Genomic DNA, 19,508 nt, shown 5'->3' on the forward strand with positions numbered 1-19,508 from the left:
TCGGTCAATGCCCAGCACTGCCCATGTCCCACACAGCATCGGTCACCAATGCCCAGCGCTGCCCATGTCCCACAGAGGATCGGTCAATGCCCAGCACTGCCCATGTCCCACACAGGATCGGTCAATGCCCAGCACTGCCCATGTCCCACACAGGATCGGTCAATGTCCAGCACTGCCCATGTCCCACACAGGAACGGTCACCAATGCTCAGCGCTGCCCATGTCCCACAGAGAATCGGTCAATGCCCAGCACTGCCCATGTCCCACACAGGATCGGTCAATGCCCAGCACTGCCCATGTCCCACACAGCATCGGTCAATGCCCAGCGTTGCCCATGTCCCACACAGGATCGGTCACCAATGCCCAGCGCTGCCCATGTCCCACACAGGATCGGTCAATGCCCAGCACTGCCCATGTCCCACACAGGATCGGTCAATGTCCAGTGCTGCCCATGTCCCACACAGGATCGGTCACCAATGCCCAGCGCTGCCCATGTCCCACACAGCATCGGTCACCAATGCCCAGCGCTGCACATGTCCCACACAGGATCGGTCAATGCCAAGCACTGCCCATGTCCCACACAGCATCGGTCACCAATGCCCAGCGCTGCCCATGTCCCACACAGGATCGGTCAATGCCCAGCACTGCCCATGTCCCACACAGGATCGGTCAATGTCCAGCGCTGCTCATGTCCCACACAGGATCGATCACCAATGTCCAGCGCTGCTCATGTCCCACACAGGATCGATCACCAATGCCCAGCACTGCCCATGTCCCACACAGGATTGGTCAATGCCCAGCGCTGCCCATGTCCCACACAGGATCGGTCACCAATGTCAAGCGCTGTCCATGTCCCACACAGGATCGGTCAATGCCCAGCGCTGCCCATGTCCCACAAAGGATCGGTCACCAATGTCCAGCGCTGTCCATGTCCCACACAGGATAGGTCAATGCCAAGCGCTGCCCATGTTCATCGAAACATAGAAACATAGAAACATAGAAAATAGGTGCAGGAGTAGGCCATTCGGCCCTTCTAGCCTGCACCGCCATTCAATGAGTTCATGGCTGAACATTCAACTTCAGTACCCCATTCCTGCTTTCTCGCCATACCCCTTGATCCCCCTAGTAGTAAGGACCTCATCTAACTCCTTTTTGAATATATTTAGTGAATTGGCCTCAACAACGTTCTGTGGTAGAGAATTCCACAGGTTCACCACTCTTTGGGTGAAGAAGTTCCTCCGCATCTCGGTCCTAAATGGCTTACCCCTTATCCTTAGACTGTGACCTCTGGTTCTGGACTTCCCCAACATTGGGAACATTCTTCCTGCATCTAACCTGTCTAACCCCGTCAGAATTTTAAATGTTTCTATGAGGTCCCCTCTCATTCTTCTGAACTCCAGTGAATACAAGCCCAGTTGATCCAGTCTTTCTTGATAGGTCAGTCCCACCATCCCGGGAATCAGTCTGGTGAACCTTCGCTGCACTCCCTCAATAGCAAGAATGTCCTTCCTCAGGTTAGGAGACCAAAACTGTACACAATACTCCAGGTGTGGCCTCACCAAGGCCCTGTACAACTGTAGCAACACCTCCCTGCCCCTGTACTCAAATCCCCTCGCTATGAAGGCCAACATGCCATTTGCTTTCTTAACCGCCTGCTGCACCTGCATGCCAACCTTCAATGACTGATGTACCATGACACCCAGGTCTCTTTGCACCTCCCCTTTTCCTAATCTGTCACCATTCAGATAATAGTCTGTCTCTCTGTTTTTACCACCAAAGTGGATAACCTCACATTTATCCACATTATACTTCATCTGCCATGCATTTGCCCACTCACCTAACCTATCCAAGTCGCTCTGCAGCCTCACAGCATCCTCCTCGCAGCTCACACTGCCACCCAACTTTGTGTCATCCGCAAATTTGGAGATACTACATTTAATCCCCTCATCTAAATCATTAATGTACAGTGTAAACAGCTGGGGCCCCAGCACAGAACCTTGCGGTACCCCACTAGTCACTGCCTGCCATTCTGAAAAGTACCCATTTACTCCTACTCTTTGCTTCCTGTCTGACAACCAGTTCTCAATCCATGTCAGTACACTACCCCCAATCCCATGTGCTCTAACTTTGCACATTAATCTCCTGTGTGGGACCTTGTCGAACGCCTTCTGAAAGTCCAAATATACCACATCAACTGGTTCTCCCTTATCCACTCGACTGGAAACATCCTCAAAAAATTCCAGAAGATTTGTCAAGCATGATTTCCCTTTCACAAATCCATGCTGACTTGGACCTATCATGTCACCTCTTTCCAAATGCACTGCTATGACATCCTTAATAATTGATTCCATCATTTTACCCACTACCGATGTCAGGCTGACCGGTCTATAATTCCCTGTTTTCTCTCTCCCTCCTTTTTTAAAAAGTGGGGTTACATTGGCTACCCTCCACTCCATAGGAACTGATCCAGAGTCAATGGAATGTTGGAAAATGACTGTCAACGCATCCACTATTTCCAAGGCCACCTCCTTAAGTACTCTGGGATGCAGTCCATCAGGCCCTGGGGATTTATCGGCCTTCAATCCCATCAATTTCCCCAACACAATTTCCCGGCTAATAAGGATTTCCCTCAGTTCCTCCTCCTTACTAGACCCCCCGACCCCTTTTATAACCGGAAGGTTGTTCGTGTCCTCCTTCGTGAATACCGAACCAAAGTACTTGTTCAATTGGTCCGCCATTTCTTTGTTCCCCGTTATGACTTCCCCTGATTCTGACTGCAGGGGACCTACGTTTGTCTTTACTAACCTTTTTCTCTTTACATATCTATAGAAACTTTTGCAATCCGTCTTAATGTTCCCTGCAAGCTTCTTCTCATACTCCATTTTCCCTGCCCTAATCAAACCCTTTGTCCTCCTCTGCTGAGTTCTAAATTTCTCCCAGTCCCCAGGTTCGCTGCTATTTCTGGCCAATTTGTATGCCACTTCCTTGGCTTTAATACTATCCCTGATTTCCCTTGATAGCCACGGTTGAGCCACCTTCCCTTTTTTATTTCTATGCCAGACAGGAATGTACAATTGTTGTAGTTCATCCATGCGGTCTCTAAATGTCTGCCATTGCCCATCCACAGTCAACCCCTTAAGTATCATTCGCCAATCCATCCCAGCCAATTCACGCCTCATACCTTCAAAGTTAGCCTTCTTTAAGTTCTGGACCATGGTCTCTGAATTAACTGTTTCATTCTCCATCCCAATGCAGAATTCCACCATATTATGGTCACACTTCCCCAAGGGGCCTCGCACAACGAGATTGCTAATTAATCCTCTCTCATTACATAACACCCAGTCTAAGATGGCCTCCCCCCTAGTTGGTTCCTCGACATATTGGTCTAAAAAACCATCCCTTATGCACTCCAGGAAATCCTCCTCCACCGTATTGCTTCCAGTTTGGTTAGCCCAATCTATGTGCATATTAAAGTCACCCATTATAACTGCTGCACCTTTATTGCACGCACCCCTAATTTCCTGTTTGATGCCCTCCCCAACATCACTACTACTGTTTGGAGGTCTGTACACAACTCCCACTAACGTTTTTTGCCCTTTGGTGTTCTGCAGCTCTACCCATATAGATTCCACATCATCCAAGCTAATGTCCTTCCTAACTATTGCCTTAATCTCCTCCTTAACCAGCAATGCTACCCCACCTCCTTTTCCTTTTATTCTATCCTTCCTGAATGTTGAATACCCCTGGATGTTGAGTTCCCAGCCCTGCTCATCCTGGAGCCACGTCTCCGTAATCCCAATCACATCATATTTGTTAACATCTATTTGCACAGTTAATTCATCCACCTTATTGCGGATACTCCTTGCATTAAGACACAAAGCCTTCAGGCTTGTTTTTTTAACACCCTCTGTCATTTTAGAATTTTGCTGTACAGTGGCCCTTTTTGTTCTTTGCCTTGGGTTTCTCTGCCCTCCACTTTTCCTCATCTCCTTTCTGTCTTTTGTTTTTGCCTCCTTTTTGTTTCCCTCTATCTCCCTGCATTGGTTCCCATCCCCCTGCCATATTAGTTTAACTCCTCCCCAACAGCACTAGCAAACACTCCCCCGAGGACATTGGTTCCGATTCTGCCCAGGTGCAGAACGTCCGGATTGTACTGGTCCCACCTCCCCCAGAACCGGTTCCAATGCCCCAGGAATTTGAATCCCTCCCTGCTGCACCATTGCTCAAGCCACGTATTCATCTGAGCTATCCTGCGATTCCTACTCTGACTAGCACGTGGCACTGGTAGCAATCCCGAGATTACTACTTTTGAGGTCCTACTTTTTAATTTAGCTCCTAGCTCCTTAAATTCATTTCGTAGGAACTCATCCCTTTTTTTACCTATGTCATTGGTACCAACGTGCACCACGACAACTGGCTGTTCTCCCTCCCTTTTTAGAATGTCCTGCACCCGCTCCGAGACATCCTTGACCCTTGCACCAGGGAGGCAACACAGGATAGGTCAATGTCCAGCGCTGCCCATGACCCACACAGGATCGGTCAATGCCCAGCGCTGCCCATGTCCCACACAGGATCGGTCACCAATGCCCAGCACTGCCCATGTCCCACACAGGATCGGTCAATGCCCAGCGCTGCCCATGTCCCACACAGGATCGGTCAATGCCCATCACTGCCCATGTGCCCACACAGGATTGGTCAATGCCCAGCGCTGCCCATGTGCTCCCACAGCATCGGTCACCAATGCCCAGCGCTGCCCAAGTCCCACACAGGATCGGTCAATGCCCAGCACTGCCCATGTCCCACACAGCATCGGTCACCAATGCCCAGCGCTGCCCATGTCCCACAGAGGATCGGTCAATGCCCAGCACTGCCCATGTCCCACACAGGATCGGTCAATGCCCAGCACTGCCCATGTCCCACACAGGATCGGTCAATGTCCAGCACTGCCCATGTCCCACACAGGATCGGTCAATGTCCAGCACTGCCCATGTCCCACACAGGAACGGTCAATGCCCAGCACTGCCCATGTCCCACACAGGATCGGTCAATGCCCAGCACTGCCCATGTCCCACACAGGATCGGTCAATGTCCAGCACTGCCCATGTCCCACACAGCATCGGTCAATGCCCAGCGTTGCCCATGTCCCACACAGGATCGGTCACCAATGCCCAGCGCTGCCCATGTCCCACACAGGATCGGTCAATGCCCAGCACTGCCCATGTCCCACACAGGATCGGTCAATGCCCAGTGCTGCCCATGTCCCACACAGGATCGGTCACCAATGCCCAGCGCTGCCCATGTCCCACACAGGATCGGTCAATGCCCAGCGCTGCCCATGTCCCACACAGGATCGGTCAATGCCCAGCACTGCCCATGTCCCACACAGGACCGGTCAATGCCCAGCGTTGCCCATGTGCCCACACAGGATCGGTCAATGCCCAGTGCAGCCCATGTCCCACACAGGATCGGTCACCAATGCCCAGCGCTGCCCATGTGCCCACACAGGACCGGTCAATGCCCAGTGCTGCCCATGTGTTCACACAGCATCGGTCAACAATGCCCAGCGCTGCCCAAGTCCCACACAGGATCGGTCAATGCCCAGCGCTGCCCATGTCCCACACAGGATCGGTCACCAATGCCCAGCGCTGCCCATGTCCCACACAGGATCGGTCACCAATGCCCAGCGCTGCCCATGTCCCACACAGGATCGGTCACCAATGCCCAGCGCTGTCCATGTCCCACACAGCATCGGTCACCAATGCCCAGCGCTGCCCATGTCCCACACTGGATCGGTCAATGCCCAGCACTGCCCATGTCCCACACAAGATCTGTCAATGTCCAGCGCTGCCCATGTCCCACACAGGATCGCTCACCAATGCACAGCACTGCCCATGTCCCACACAGGATTGGTCAATGCCCAGCGCTGCCCATGTCCCACACAGGATCGGTCAATGCCCAGCGCTGCTCATGTCCCACACAGGATCGGTCACCAATGCCCAGCGCTGCCCATGTCCCACACAAGATCGGTCACCAATGCCCAGCACTGCCCCTGTCCCACACAGGATCGGTCAATGCCCAGCGCTGCCCACGTCCCACACAGGATCGGTCCATGTCCAGCGCTGCCCATGTCCCACACAGGATCGGTCAATGTCCAGCACTGCCCATGTCCCACACAGAATCGGTCAATGTCCAGTGCTGCCCATGTGCCCACACAGGATCAGTCAATGCCCAGTGCTGCCCATGTGCTCACACAGCATCGGTCACCAATGCCCAGTGCTGCCCATGTGCCCACACAGGATCGGTCAATGTCCAGCACTGCCCATGTCCCACACAGGATCGGTCAATGCCCAGCGCTGCCCATGTACCACACAGGATCGGTCAATGCCCAGCACTGCCCATGTCCCACACAGGATCGGTCAATGCATAGCACTGCCCATGTCCCACACAGGATCGGTCACCAATGCCCAGCGCTGCCTATGTCCCACACAGGATCGGTCAATGCCCAGCACTGCCCATGTCCCACACAGGATCGGTCAATGCCCAGCGCTGCCCATGTCCCACACAGGATCGGTCAATGCCCAGCGCTGCCCATGTCCCACACAGGATCGGTCAATGCCCAGCGCTGCCCATGTCCCACACAGGATCGGTCAATGCCCAGCACTGCCCATGTCCAACACAGGATCGGTCAATGCCCAGCGCTGCCCATGTGCCCACACAGGATCAGTCAATGCCCAGCGCTGCCCATGTCCCACACAGGATCGGTCAATGCCCAGCACTGCCCATGTCCCACACAGGACCGGTCAATGTCCAGTACTGCCCATGTCCCACACAGGAACGGTCACCAATGCCCAGCGCTGCCCATGTCCCACACAGGATCGGTCAATGCCCATCACTGCCCATGTGCCCACACAGGATTGGTCAATGCCCAGCGCCGCCCATGTGCTCACACAGCATCGGTCACCAATGCCCAGCGCTGCCCAAGTCCCACACAGGATCGGTCAATGCCCAGCACTGCCCATGTCCCACACAGCATCGGTCACCAATGCCCAGCGCTGCCCATGTCCCACAGAGGATCGGTCAATGCCCAGCACTGCCCATGTCCCACACAGGATCGGTCAATGCCCAGCACTGCCCATGTCCCACACAGGATCGGTCAATGTCCAGCACTGCCCATGTCCCACACAGGAACGGTCACCAATGCCCAGCGATGCCCATGTCCCACAGAGAATCGGTCAATGCCCAGCACTGCCCATGTCCCACACAGGACCGGTCAATGCCCAGCACTGCCCATGTCCCACACAGCATCGGTCAATGCCCAGCGTTGCCCATGTCCCACACAGGATCGGTCACCAATGCCCAGCGCAGCCCATGTCCCACACAGGATCGGTCAATGCCCAGCACTGCCCATGTCCCACACAGGATCGGTCAATGCCCAGTGCTGCCCATGTCCCACACAGGATCGGTCACCAATGCCCAGCGCTGCCCATGTCCCACACAGGATCGGTCAATGCCCAGCGCTGCCCATGTCCCACACAGGATCGGTCAATGCCCAGCACTGCCCATGTCCCACACAGGACTGGTCAATGCCCAGCGCTGCCCATGTCCCACACAGGATCGGTCAATGCCCATCACTGCCCATGTGCCCACACAGGATTGGTCAATGCCCAGCGCTGCCCATGTGCTCACACAGCATCGGTCACCAATGCCCAGCGCTGCCCAAGTCCCACACAGGATCGGTCAATGCCCAGCACTGCCCATGTCCCACACAGCATCGGTCACCAATGCCCAGCGCTGCCCATGTCCCACAGAGGATCGGTCAATGCCCAGCACTGCCCATGTCCCACACAGGATCGGTCAATGCCCAGCACTGCCCATGTCCCACACAGGATCGGTCAATGTCCAGCACTGCCCATGTCCCACACAGGAACGGTCACCAATGCCCAGCGCTGCCCATGTCCCACAGAGGATCGGTCAATGCCCAGCACTGCCCATGTCCCACACAGGATCGGTCAATGCCCAGCACTGCCCATGTCCCACACAGCATCAGTCACCAATGCCCAGCGCTGCCCATGTCCCACACAGGATCGGTCAATGTCCAGCGCTGCTCATGTCCCACACAGGATCGATCCCCATTGTCCAGCACTGCTCATGTCCCACACAGGATCGATCACCAATGTCCAGCACTGCCCATGTCCCACAGAGGATCGATCACCAATGCCCAGCACTGCCCATGTCCCACACAGGATTGGTCAATGCCCAGCGCTGCCCATGTCCCACACAGGATCGGTCACCAATGTCCAGCGCTGTCCATGTCCCCCACAGGATCGGTCAATGCCCAGCGCTGCCCATGTCCCACAAAGGATCGGTCACCAATGTCCAGCGCTGTCCATGTCCCACACAGGATAGGTCAATGCCAAGCGCTGCCCATGTTCATAGAAACATAGAAACATAGAAACATAGAAACATAGAAAATAGGTGCAGGAGTAGGCCATTCGGCCCTTCTAGCCTGCACCGCCATTCAATGAGTTCATGGCTGAACATTCAACTTCAGTACCCCATTCCTGCTTTCTCGCCATACCCCTTGATCCCCCTAGTAGTAAGGACCTCATCTAACTCGTTTTTGAATATATTTAGTGAATTGGCCTCAACAACTTTCTGTGGTAGAGAATTCCACAGGTTCACCACTCTCTGGGTGAAGAAGTTGCTCCGCATCTCGGTCCTAAATGGCTTACCCCTTATCCTTAGACTGTGACCTCTGGTTCTGGACTTCCCCAACATTGGGAACATTCTTCCTGCATCTAACCTGTCTAACCCCGTCAGAATTTTAAATGTTTCTATGAGGTCCCCTCTCATTCTTCTGAACTCCAGTGAATACAAGCCCAGTTGATCCAGTCTTTCTTGATAGGTCAGTCCCACCATCCCGGGAATCAGTCTGGTGAACCTTCGCTGCACTCCCTCAATAGCAAGAATGTCCTTCCTCAGGTTAGGAGACCAAAACTGTACACAATACTCCAGGTGTGGCCTCACCAATGCCCTGTACAACTGTAGCAACACCTCCCTGCCCCTGTACTCAAATCCCCTTGCTATGAAGGCCAACATGCCATTTGCTTTCTTAACCGCCTGCTGCACCTGCATGCCAACCTTCAATGACTGATGTACCATGACACCCAGGTCTCTTTGCACCTCCCCTTTTCCTAATCTGTCACCATTCAGATAATAGTCTGTCTCTCTGTTTTTACCACCAAAGTGGATAACCTCACATTTATCCACATTATACTTCATCTGCCATGCATTTGCCCACTCACCTAACCTATCCAAGTCACTCTGCAGCCTCACAGCATCCTCCTCGCAGTTCACACTGCCACCCAACTTAGTGTCATCCGCAAATTTGGAGATACTACATTTAATCCCCTCATCTATATCATTAATGTACAGTGTAAACAGCTGGGGCCCCAGCACAGAACCTTGCGGTACCACACTATTCACTGCCTGCCATTCTGAAAAGTACCCATTTACTCCTACTCTTTGCTTCCTGTCTGACAACCAGTTCTCAATCCATGTCAGTACACTACCCCCAATCCCATGTGCTCTAACTTTGCACATCAATCTCTTGTGTGGGACCTTGTCGAACGCCTTCTGAAAGTCCAAATATACCACATCAACTGGTTCTCCCTTATCCACTCTACTGGAAACATTCCTCAAAAAATTCCAGAAGATTTGTCAAGCATGATTTCCCTTTCACAAATCCATGCTGACTTGGACCTATCATGTCACCTCTTTCCAAATGCACTGCTATGACATCCTTAATAATTGATTCCATCATTTTACCCACTACCGATGTCAGGCTGACCGGTCTATAATTCCCTGTTTTCTCTCTCCCTCCTTTTTTAAAAAGTAGGGTTACATTGGCTACCCTCCACTCCATAGGAACTGATCCAGAGTCAATGGAATGTTGGAAAATGACTGTCAACGCATCCACTATTTCCAAGGCCACCTCCTTAAGTCCTCTGGGATGCAGTCCATCAGGCTCTGGGGATTTATCGGCCTTCAATCCCATCAATTTCCCCAACACAATTTCCCGGCTAATAAGGATTTCCCTCAGTTCCTCCTCCTTACTAGACCCCCCGACCCCTTTTATAACCGGAAGGTTGTTCGTGTCCTCCTTCGTGAATACCGAACCAAAGTACTTGTTCAATTGGTCCGCCATTTCTTTGTTCCCAGTTATGACTTCCCCTGATTCTGACTGCAGGGGACCTACGTTTGTCTTTACTAACCTTTTTCTCTTTACATATCTATAGAAACTTTTGCAATCCGTCTTAATGTTCCCTGCAAGCTTCTTCTCATACTCCATTTTCCCTGCCCTAATCAAACCCTTTGTCCTCCTCTGCTGAGTTCTAAATTTCTCCCAGTCCCCAGGTTCGCTGCTATTTCTGACCAATTTGTATGCCACTTCCTTGGCTTTAATACTATCCCTGATTTCCCTTGATAGCCACGGTTGAGCCACCTTCCCTTTTTTATTTCTATGCCAGACAGGAATGTACAATTGTTGTAGTTCATCCATGCGGTCTCTAAATGTCTGCCATTGCCCATCCACAGTCAACCCCTTAAGTATCATTCGCCAATCCATCCCAGCCAATTCACGCCTCATACCTTCAAAGTTAGCCTTCTTTAAGTTCTGGACCATGGTCTCTGTATTAACTGTTTCATTCTCCATCCCAATGCAGAATTCCACCATATTATGGTCACTCTTCCCCAAGGGGCCTCGCACAACGAGATTGCTAATTAATCCTCTCTCATTACATAACACCCAGTCTAAGATGGCCTCCCCCCTAGTTGGTTCCTCGACATATTGGTCTAAAAAACCATCCCTTATGCACTCCAGAAAATCCTCCTCCACCGCATTGCTTCCAGTTTGGTTAGCCCAATCTATGTGCATATTAAAGTCACCCATTATAACTGCTGCACCTTTATTGCACGCACCCCTAATTTCCTGTTTGATGCCCTCCCCAACATCACTACTACTGTTTGGAGGTCTGTACACAACTCCCACTAACGTTTTTTGCCCTTTGGTGTTCTGCAGCTCTACCCATATAGATTCCACATCATCCAAGCTAATGTCCTTCCTAACTATTGCCTTAATCTCCTCCTTAACCAGCAATGCTACCCCACCTCCTTTTCCTTTTATTCTATCCTTCCTGAATGTTGAATACCCCTGGATGTTGAGTTCCCAGCCCTGCTCATCCTGGAGCCACGTCTCCGTAATCCCAATCACATCATATTTGTTAACATCTATTTGCACAGTTAATTCATCCACCTTATTGCGGATACTCCTTGCATTAAGACACAAAGCCTTCAGGTTTGTTTTTTTAACACCCTCTGTCGTTTTAGAATTTTGCTGTACAATGGCCCTTTTTGTTCTTTGCCTTGGGTTTCTCTGCCCTCCACTTTTCCTCATCTCCTTTCTGTCTTTTGTTTTTGCCTCCTTTTTGTTTCCCTCTATCTCCCTGCATTGGTTCCCATCCCCCTGCCATATTAGTTTAACTCCTCCCCAACAGCACTAGCAAACACTCCCCCGAGGACATTGGTTCCGATTCTGCCCAGGTGCAGACCGTCCGGATTGTACTGGTCCCACCTCCCCCAGAACCGGTTCCAATGCCCCAGGAATTTGAATCCCTCCCTGCTGCACCATTGCTCAAGCCACGTATTCATCTGAGCTATCCTGCGATTCCTACTCTGACTAGCACGTGGCACTGGTAGCAATCCCGAGATTACTACTTTTGAGGTCCTACTTTTTAATTTAGCTCCTAGCTCCTTAAATTCATTTCGTAGGAACTCATCCCTTTTTTTACCTATGTCATTGGTACCAACGTGCACCACGACAACTGGCTGTTCTCCCTCCCTTTTTAGAATGTCCTGCACCCGCTCCGAGACATCCTTGACCCTTGCACCAGGGCGGCAACACAGGATAGGTCAATGTCCAGCGCTGCCCATGACCCACACAGGATCGGTCAATGCCCAGCGCTGCCCATGTGCTCACACAGCATCGGTCACCAATGCCCAGCGCTGCCCAAGTCCCACACAGGATCGGTCAATGCCCAGCACTGCCCATGTCCCACACAGCATCGGTCACCAATGCCCAGCGCTGCCCATGTCCCACAGAGGATCGGTCAATGCCCAGCACTGCCCATGTCCCACACAGGATTGGTCAATGACCAGCACTGCCCATGTCCCACACAGGATCGGTCAATGTCCAGCACTGCCCATGTCCCACACAGGAACGGTCACCAATGCCCAGCGCTGCCCATGTCCCACAGAGGATCGGTCAATGCCCAGCACTGCCCATGTCCCACACAGGATCGGTCAATGCCCAGCACTGCCCATGTCCCACACAGCATCGGTCACCAATGCCCAGCGCTGCCCATGTCCCACACAGGATCGGTCAATGCCCAGCACTGCCCATGTCCCACACAGGATTGGTCAATGTCCAGCGCTGCTCATGTCCCACACAGGATCGATCACCAATGTCCAGTGCTGCTCATGTCCCACACAGGATCGATCACCAATGTCCAGCACTGCCCATGTCCCACAGAGGATCGATCACCAATGCCCAGCACTGCCCATGTCCCACACAGGATTGGTCAATGCCCAGCGCTGCCCATGTCCCACACAGGATCGGTCACCAATGTCCAGCGCTGTCCATGTCCCACACAGGATCGGTCAATGCCCAGCGCTGCCCATGTCCCACAAAGAATCGGTCACCAATGTCCAGCGCTGTCCATGTCCCACACAGGATAGGTCAATGCCAAGCGCTGCCCATGTTCATAGAAACATAGAAACATAGAAACATAGAAACATAGAAAATAGGTGCAGGAGTAGGCCATTCGGCCCTTCTAGCCTGCACCGCCATTTAATGAGTTCATGGCTGAACATTCAACTTCAGTACCCCATTCCTGCTTTCTCGCCATACCCCTTGATCCCCCTAGTAGTAAGGACCTCATCTAACTCCTTTTTGAATATATTTAGTGAATTGGCCTCAACAACTTTCTGTGGTAGAGAATTCCACAGGTTCACCACTCTCTGGGTGAAGAAGTTCCTCCGCATCTCGGTCCTAAATGGCTTACCCCTTATCCTTAGACTGTGACCTCTGGTTCTGGACTTCCCCAACATTGGGAACATTCTTCCTGCATCTAACCTGTCTAACCCCGTCAGAATTTTAAATGTTTCTATGAGGTCCCCTCTCATTCTTCTGAACTCCAGTGAATACAAGCCCAGTTGATCCAGTCTTTCTTGATAGGTCAGTCCCACCATCCCGGGAATCAGTCTGGTGAACCTTCGCTGCACTCCCTCAATAGCAAGAATGTCCTTCCTCAGGTTAGGAGACCAAAACTGTACACAATACTCCAGGTGTGGCCTCACCAATGCCCTGTTCAACTGTAGCAACACCTCCCTGCCCCTGTACTCAAATCCCCTCGCTATGAAGGCCAACATGCCATTTGCTTTCTTAACCGCCTGCTGCACCTGCATGCCAACCTTCAATGACTGATGTACCATGACACCCAGGTCTCTTTGCACCTCCCCTTTTCCTAATCTGTCACCATTCAGATAATAGTCTGTCTCTCTGTTTTTACCACCAAAGTGGATAACCTCACATTTATCCACATTATACTTCATCTGCCATGCATTTGCCCACTCACCTAACCTATCCAAGTCGCTCTGCAGCCTCACAGCATCCTCCTCGTAGCTCACACTGCCACCCAACTTAGTGTCATCCGCAAATTTGGAGATACTACATTTAATCCGCTCATCTAAATCATTAATGTACAGTGTAAACAGCTGGGGCCCCAGCACAGAACCTTGCGGTACCCCACTAGTCACTGCCTGCCATTCTGAAAAGTACCCATTTACTCCTACTCTTTGCTTCCTGTCTGACAACCAGTTCTCAATCCATGTCAGTACACTACCCCCAATCCCATGTGCTCTAACTTTGCACATCAATCTCTTGTGTGGGACCTTGTCGAACGCCTTCTGAAAGTCCAAATATACCACATCAACTGATTCTCCCTTATCCACTCGACTGGAAACATCCTCAAAAAATTCCAGAAGATTTGTCAAGCATGATTTCCCTTTCACAAATCCATGCTGACTTGGACCTATCATGTCACCTCTTTCCAAATGCACTGCTATGACATCCTTAATAATTGATTCCATCATTTTACCCACTACCGATGTCAGGCTGACCGGTCTATAATTCCCTGTTTTCTCTCTCCCTCCTTTTTTAAAAAGTGGGGTTACATTGGCTACCCTCCACTCCATAGGAACTGATCCAGAGTCAATGGAATGTTGGAAAATGACTGTCAACGCATCCAGTATTTCCAAGGCCACCTCCTTAAGTACTCTGGGATGCAGTCCATCAGGCCCTGGGGATTTATCGGCCTTCAATCCCATCAATTTCCCCAACACAATTTCCCGGCTAATAAGGATTTCCCTCAGTTCCTCCTCCTTACTAGACCCCCCGACCCCTTTTATAACCGGAAGGTTGTTCGTGTCCTCCTTCGTGAATACCGAACCAAAGTACTTGTTCAATTGGTCCGCCATTTCTTTGTTCCCCGTTATGACTTCCCCTGATTCTGACTGCAGGGGACCTACGTTTGTCTTTACTAACCTTTTTCTCTTTACATATCTATAGAAACTTTTGCAATCCGTCTTAATGTTCCCTGCAAGCTTCTTCTCATACTCCATTTTCCCTGCCCTAATCAAACCCTTTGTCCTCCTCTGCTGAGTTCTAAATTTCTCCCAGTCCCCAGGTTCGCTGCTATTTCTGACCAATTTGTATGCCACTTCCTTGGCTTTAATACTATCCCTGATTTCCCTTGATAGCCATGGTTGAGCCACCTTCCCTTTTTTATTTCTATGCCAGACAGGAATGTACAATTGTTGTAGTTCATCCATGCGGTCTCTAAATGTCTGCCATTGCCCATCCACAGTCAACCCCTTAAGTATCATTCGCCAATCCATCCCAGCCAATTCACGCCTCATACCTTCAAAGTTAGCCTTCTTTAAGTTCTGGACCATGGTCTCTGAATTAACTGTTTCATTCTCCATCCCAATGCAGAATTCCACCATATTATGGTCACACTTCCCCAAGGGGCCTCGCACAACGAGATTGCTAATTAATCCTCTCTCATTACATAACACCCAGTCTAAGATGGCCTCCCCCCTAGTTGGTTCCTCGACATATTGGTCTAAAAAACTATCCCTTATGCACTCCAGAAAATCCTCCTCCACCGTATTGCTTCCAGTTTGGTTAGCCCAATCTATGTGCATATTAAAGTCACCCATTATAACTGCTGCACCTTTATTGCACGCACCCCTAATTTCCTGTTTGATGCCCTCCCCAACATCACTACTATTGTTTGGAGGTCTGTACACAACTCCCTTTGGTGTTCTGCAGCTCTACCCATATAGATTCCACATCATCCAAGCTAATGTCCTTCCTAACTATTGCCTTAATCTCCTCCTTAACCAGCAATGCTACCCCACCTCCTTTTCCTTTTATTCTATCCTTCCTGAATGTTGAATACCCCTGGATGTTGAGTTCCCAGCCCTGCTCATCCTGGAGCCACGTCTCCGTAATCCCAATCACATCATATTTGTTAACATCTATTTGCACAGTTAATTCATCCACCTTATTGCGGATACTCCTTGCATTAAGACACAAAGCCTTTAGGCTTGTTTTTTTAACACCCTCTGTCATTTTAGAATTTTGCTGTACAATGGCCCTTTTTGTTCTTTGCCTTGGGTTTCTCTGCCCTCCACTTTTCCTCATCTCCTTTCTGTCTTTTGTTTTTGCCTCCTTTTTGTTTCCCTCTATCTCCCTGCATTGGTTCCCATCCCCCTGCCATATTAGTTTAACTCCTCCCCAACAGCACTAGCAAACACTCCCCCGAGGACACTGGTTCCGATTCTGCCCAGGTGCAGACCGTCCGGATTGTACTGGTCCCACCTCCCCCAGAACCGGTTCCAATGCCCCAGGAATTTGAATCCCTCCCTGCTGCACCATTGCTCAAGCCACGTATTCATCTGAGCTATCCTGCGATTCCTACTCTGACTAGCACGTGGCACTGGTAGCAATCCCGAGATTACTACTTTTGAGGTCCTACTTTTTAATTTAGCTCCTAGCTCCTTAAATTCATTTCGTAGGAACTCATCCCTTTTTTTACCTATGTCATTGGTACCAACGTGCACCACGACAACTGGCTGTTCTCCCTCCCTTTTTAGAATGTCCTGCACCCGCTCCGAGACATCCTTGACCCTTGCACCAGGGAGACAACACAGGATAGGTCAATGTCCAGCGCTGCCCATGACTCACACAGGATCGGTCAATGCCCAGTGCTGCCCATGTCCTGCACAGGATCGGTCACCAATGCCCAGCGCTGCCCATGTCCCACACAGGATCGGTCAATGCCCAGCGCTGCCCATGTCCCACACAGGATCGGTCAATGCCCATCACTGCCCATGTGCCCACACAGGATTGTTCAATGCCCAGCGCTGCCCATGTGCTCACACAGCATCGGTCACCAATGCCCAGCGCTGCCCAAGTCCCACACAGGATCAGTCAATGCCCAGCACTGCCCATGTCCCACACAGCATCGGTCACCAATGCCCAGCGCTGCCCATGTCCCACAGAGGATCGGTCAATGCCCAGCACTGCCCATGTCCCACACAGGATCGGTCAATGCCCAGCACTGCCCATGTCCCACACAGGATCGGTCAATGTCCAGCACTGCCCATGTCCCACACAGGAACGGTCACCAATGCCCAGCGCTGCCCATGTCCCACAGAGAATCGGTCAATGCCCAGCACTGCCCATGTCCCACACAGGATCGGTCAATGCCCAGCACTGCCCATGTCCCACACAGCATCGGTCAATGCCCAGCGTTGCCCATATCCGACACAGCATCGGTCAATGCCCAGCGTTGCCCATGTCCCACAGAGGATCGGTCACCAATGCCCAGTGCTGCCCATGTCCCACACAGGATCGGTCAATGCCCAGTGCTGCCCATGTCCCACACAGGATCGGTCACCAATGCCCAGCGCTGCCCATGTCCCACACATGATCGGTCAATGCCCAGCGCTGCCCATGTCCCACACAGGATCGGTCAATGCCCAGCACTGCCCATGTCCCACACAGGACCGGTCAATGCCCAGCGTTGCCCATGTGCCCACACAGGATTGGTCAATGCCCAGTGCAGCCCATGTCCCACACAGGATCGGTCACCAATGCCCAGCGCTGCCCATGTGCCCACACAGGACCGGTCAATGCCCAGCGCTGCCCATGTGCTCACACAGCATCGGTCAACAATGCCCAGCGCTGCCCAAGTCCCACACAGGATCGGTCAATGCCCAGCGCTGCCCATGTCCCACACAGGATCGGTCACCAATGCCCAGCGCTGCCCATGTCCCACACAGGATCGGTCACCAATGCCCAGCGCTGCCCATGTCCCACACAGGATCGGTCACCAATGCCCAGCGCTGCCCATGTCCCACACAGCATCGGTCACCAATGCCCAGCGCTGCCCATGTCCCACACAGGATTGGTCAATGCCCAGCACTGCCCATGTCCCACACAAGATCTGTCAATGTCCAGCGCTGCCCATGTCCCACACAGGATCGGTCACCAATGCACAGCACTGCCCATGTCCCACACAGGATTGGTCAATGCCCAGCGCTGCCCATGTCCCACACAGGATCGATCACCAATGCACAGCACTGCCCATGTCCCACACAGGATTGGTCAATGCCCAGCGCTGCCCGTGTCCCACACAGGATCGGTGAATGCCCAGCGCTGCTCATGTCCCACACAGGATCGGTCACCAATGCCCAGCGCTGCCCATGTCCCACACAAGATCGGTCACCAATGCCCAGCACTGCCCCTGTCCCACACAGGATCGGTCAATGCCCAGCGCTGCCCACGTCCCACACAGGATCGGTCCATGTCCAGCGCTGCCCATGTCCCACACAGGATCGGTCAATGTCCAGCACTGCCCATGTCCCACACAGAATCGGTCAATGTCCAGTGCTGCCCATGTGCCCACACAGGATCAGTCAATGCCCAGCGCTGCCCATGTCCCACACAGGATCGGTCAATGCCCATCACTGCCCATGTGCCCACACAGGATTGTTCAATGCCCAGCGCTGCCCATGTGCTCACACAGCATCGGTCACCAATGCCCAGCGCTGCCCAAGTCCCACACAGGATCAGTCAATGCCCAGCACTGCCCATGTCCCACACAGCATCGGTCACCAATGCCCAGCGCTGCCCATGTCCCACAGAGGATCGGTCAATGCCCAGCACTGCCCATGTCCCACACAGGATCGGTCAATGCCCAGCACTGCCCATGTCCCACACAGGATCGGTCAATGTCCAGCACTGCCCATGTCCCACACAGGAACGGTCACCAATGCCCAGCGCTGCCCATGTCCCACAGAGAATCGGTCAATGCCCAGCACTGCCCATGTCCCACACAGGATCGGTCAATGCCCAGCACTGCCCATGTCCCACACAGCATCGGTCAATGCCCAGCGTTGCCCATATCCGACACAGCATCGGTCAATGCCCAGCGTTGCCCATGTCCCACAGAGGATCGGTCACCAATGCCCAGTGCTGCCCATGTCCCACACAGGATCGGTCAATGCCCAGTGCTGCCCATGTCCCACACAGGATCGGTCACCAATGCCCAGCGCTGCCCATGTCCCACACATGATCGGTCAATGCCCAGCGCTGCCCATGTCCCACACAGGATCGGTCAATGCCCAGCACTGCCCATGTCCCACACAGGACCGGTCAATGCCCAGCGTTGCCCATGTGCCCACACAGGATTGGTCAATGCCCAGTGCAGCCCATGTCCCACACAGGATCGGTCACCAATGCCCAGCGCTGCCCATGTGCCCACACAGGACCGGTCAATGCCCAGCGCTGCCCATGTGCTCACACAGCATCGGTCAACAATGCCCAGCGCTGGCCAAGTCCCACACAGGATCGGTCAATGCCCAGCGCTGCCCATGTCCCACACAGGATCGGTCACCAATGCCCAGCGCTGCCCATGTCCCACACAGGATCGGTCACCAATGCCCAGCGCTGCCCATGTCCCACACAGGATCGGTCACCAATGCCCAGCGCTGCCCATGTCCCACACAGCATCGGTCACCAATGCCCAGCGCTGCCCATGTCCCACACAGGATTGGTCAATGCCCAGCACTGCCCATGTCCCACACAAGATCTGTCAATGTCCAGCGCTGCCCATGTCCCACACAGGATCGGTCACCAATGCACAGCACTGCCCATGTCCCACACAGGATTGGTCAATGCCCAGCGCTGCCCATGTCCCACACAGGATCGATCACCAATGCACAGCACTGCCCATGTCCCACACAGGATTGGTCAATGCCCAGCGCTGCCCATGTCCCACACAGGATCGGTGAATGCCCAGCGCTGCTCATGTCCCACAC

At 52.6% G+C, this 19,508-nt stretch overlaps 1 protein-coding gene across 1 annotated transcript in view; it reads right to left on the bottom strand.

Annotated features, from left to right (window-relative positions):
• LOC139272915 (protein EFR3 homolog B-like) overlaps positions 1 to 19,508 on the bottom strand; it is a 1,121,614-nt gene that overhangs the window by 938,151 nt on the left and 163,955 nt on the right. The window lies entirely within an intron of this gene.

The sequence above is a fragment of the Pristiophorus japonicus genome, chromosome 9 (assembly GCF_044704955.1).
Source record: "Pristiophorus japonicus isolate sPriJap1 chromosome 9, sPriJap1.hap1, whole genome shotgun sequence".
Lineage (NCBI taxonomy): Eukaryota > Metazoa > Chordata > Chondrichthyes > Pristiophoridae > Pristiophorus > Pristiophorus japonicus.